This window comes from Bubalus bubalis, chromosome 9 (assembly GCF_019923935.1).
Source record: "Bubalus bubalis isolate 160015118507 breed Murrah chromosome 9, NDDB_SH_1, whole genome shotgun sequence".
NCBI classification, from domain to species: domain Eukaryota; kingdom Metazoa; phylum Chordata; class Mammalia; order Artiodactyla; family Bovidae; genus Bubalus; species Bubalus bubalis.
In genome coordinates this window covers 12,585,542-12,588,446 of record NC_059165.1, presented here as the reverse complement: position 1 = coordinate 12,588,446, position 2,905 = coordinate 12,585,542, and the positions used below count along the sequence as shown (strand labels likewise).

The window sequence follows — 2,905 nt, the reverse complement described above, 5'->3', positions numbered from 1 at the left end:
ACACAGTGATCACCAACTATGAAGCCCATTTTTTTTACAGGAAAAAAGATACATTAAGTCTTTGGGAAGATCTGGATAGGGACCAAGGTGGTGGTGGATGTGTGGGAAGAAATTTTCAGAAACAAAGATAAATGGTTTGTGTTTTAGAGGAATAAATAGGTCAATGTTCCAGACACTCCATTTCATTAATCAAGTTGGCAACAGTATCAACAAACTCAATTGCTAGTAAATGATTATCTGATATCAACAAACTCAATTGCTAGTAAATGATTATCTGATTAAAATGGCAAGAAGAATATGCCCAAGTAGGTAGAATAAATTTTATAAGATTTAAAATAATCCCAACGCATTCTTATCTGATGGTATCAGCAGTATGTTGGGTAATATTTTGCCAGAAAAAAAAAATCTCAAGGATATGCTTATTTTTCACAGATTATACACCCCCTTGTTCTCTTGTGAATTACACTGATCTACTAAAAAAAAGTAAAAGTAAACTATATGTTCAGGGATCATTTCTATAGTTCGTAACTGAAGAAGTTTCTCTGAATGTATAGAGCACCAGAAACCATGAGAATGAGATGCAGCATTCTCTCCCGAGTGTGAGGCTGGCTCGGTGTTGCTTCTGCAGCTGCTGTTAGCCATTGATGATCGTTCTTCTCTTCCTTTTGGAGAGTAAGAGGGAGAGAGTGTAGTCTGAGTGGTTAAAAAAAAAATACTAAACAGACCTCCGATATCTTTGTTCATGCTACTAAAAATAGACTTCCTAAGATTGTATGGCTTTTCCAGTGGTCATGTATGTATGTGAGAGTTGGACTATAAAGAAAGCTGAGCGCCGAAGAATTGATGCTTTTGAACTGTGGTGTTGGAGAAGACTTTTGAGAGTCCCTTGGTCTGTAAGAAGATCCATCCTAAAGGAAATCAGTCCTGAATATACACTGGAAGGACTGATGTTGAAGCTGAAACTCCAATACTTTGGCCACCTGATGCGAAGAACTGACTCATTGGAAAAGACCCTGATGCTGGGAAAGATTGAGGGCAGGAGAAGAAGGGGACGACAGAGGATGAGATGGTTGGATGGCATCATTGACTCGATGGACATGGGTTTGGGTGGACTCTGGGAATTGGTGATATACAGGGAGGCCAGGCGTGCTGCGGTTCATGGGGTCAAAAAGAGTCAGACACGACTGAGCGACTGAAGATTGTATTGTGTTACATTATCCATGTACTTTGTTGTACCATTCCCAAATGTTTAGGGTAGATAATAAAATCACTAAATGAAAATTAGATGCAACTTGCTCAAATCTCGGATAAGAAAGGAGTGTTCTTTTTGCTCTACCCAGGGAGTAAGAAAGTGACCAAGAGAGGCATTGACTAAGCCCACCATCTTGCTCCAGGGACAGGCAGGTGAAGTTGCAGATGGACACAGATGAGTGTCTGGGACATTCAAGCTCCAAGCCCTGGGCCTTCAACACCTCTGTCTCCTGCGCTTGACTGACTCACTGCTACAGTCCGGTTTGTCTGGTCTCTGTTCACATGCCGCTCTTGCTTAACTAATCTATTAATGTATTGACAGATGGCTTTCTGAGCAACACTTCTGCAATCTCTTTCTCATGAAGGTGTTTGCAAGTCAGCTCTCCCTTTGACACCTTAGTCAGCATAATATTGTTTCCTATATAGATGAACGTTGCATCTGTCCCAAGATCAGTGATCTGGCAAACTCAACTATCCTGAACACAGGCCAGAATAAATAGGATGATAAAAAGTCAATGAGCCACTAAGGAAAACTAACAGAATGTGTACACAAAATCTTGCTCATTTTGCTCAGAGAAGAATCTCCAACTCAGGGCTTAGTTACTTCCACTTTACATACAAGTCGGACATGCCATTCAATCAACTTCCTGTGTAGCATCACAAGAAAAGCAGCAAATATGCAGAGCGGAGAAAGATGGCTGGAAAACAGGTACACTGGCAATAACCAGAAAGAAAAAAAAAACCTGACAACTGCTTTGGATGCAAAAGTGAGAACTTCAAAAATGTACAACAGAATGTAGGAGCCATCAATGTACATCAGAGTGTGAGAGACTCACAACATCCCAAGGCAGTACTGGCCTGCTTCCCAGGGGAACTGAGTCATCCGGAAAAGGTTAAACTATTATTTTGAATTCCAGATAAGAAGGCAGAATGTGTATTGCCCATCACATAAAGTTTTCCAATGAAAATAGCTAAAATAAAGGATTTCATTCATTCCTTTATGAAATAGACATCAACTGCTTACCATGTGCCAAGGAGGCTTTCATCCCCTGCTTTTTCTTTTTTTTTAATTTAGATAACTGCAGCCTGGAAGATAAGCAATCTGCTCAATCCTAATGACCTTCTCAAAGTTACTCCTAGATTAAGCCAGGCCATAAAGATAGGGAGTCACCACCCCAGTGCTCTTTCTCCTGCAGGTTCGCTGCAGCCCCAGACGGCTCTCAGGGGACTGTGTGATCTGTCTGAAACCTGTGGCTTCATTAACTGGGAGACACTTAGTGGAAACAACAGATATTCAGACCTGGGGACGCATTGTCTCTGTTCTTAATATAAAGAATAAGGCTGTCTCTTGTTAAGTTCTGGGCTTTGCGAGTCATAGAACTCGCCTTTGCCTTGGTACCTGGATGCACAAGCTAAGACTGTGATCCACTTCTCATCATTGAAGGGACTTGAAGGGCGTTATTTTGCACCCTGTGTTCTGATTCTGTACCTTTTGTTTTCCACTTGCCTCACCCATCTCACTTATTTTGAATATATACCTTCTTGCTCTAAAAGTGAAAGTTGCTCAGTCATGTCCGACTCTTTGCGACCCCATAGACTATACAGTCCATGGAATTCTCCAGGCCAGAATACTTGAGTGGGTAGCCTTTCCCTT

General features: G+C 41.3%; 1 non-coding gene across 1 annotated transcript; it reads left to right on the top strand.

Moving 5' to 3' along the window:
• Positions 1–485: 485 nt before the first annotated feature.
• Positions 486–702, top strand: LOC112587198. The gene has a single exon (XR_003111716.3). It is a non-coding gene; the product is annotated as a small nucleolar RNA U3 (small nucleolar RNA).
• The last annotated feature ends 2,203 nt before the right edge of the window (positions 703–2,905 follow it).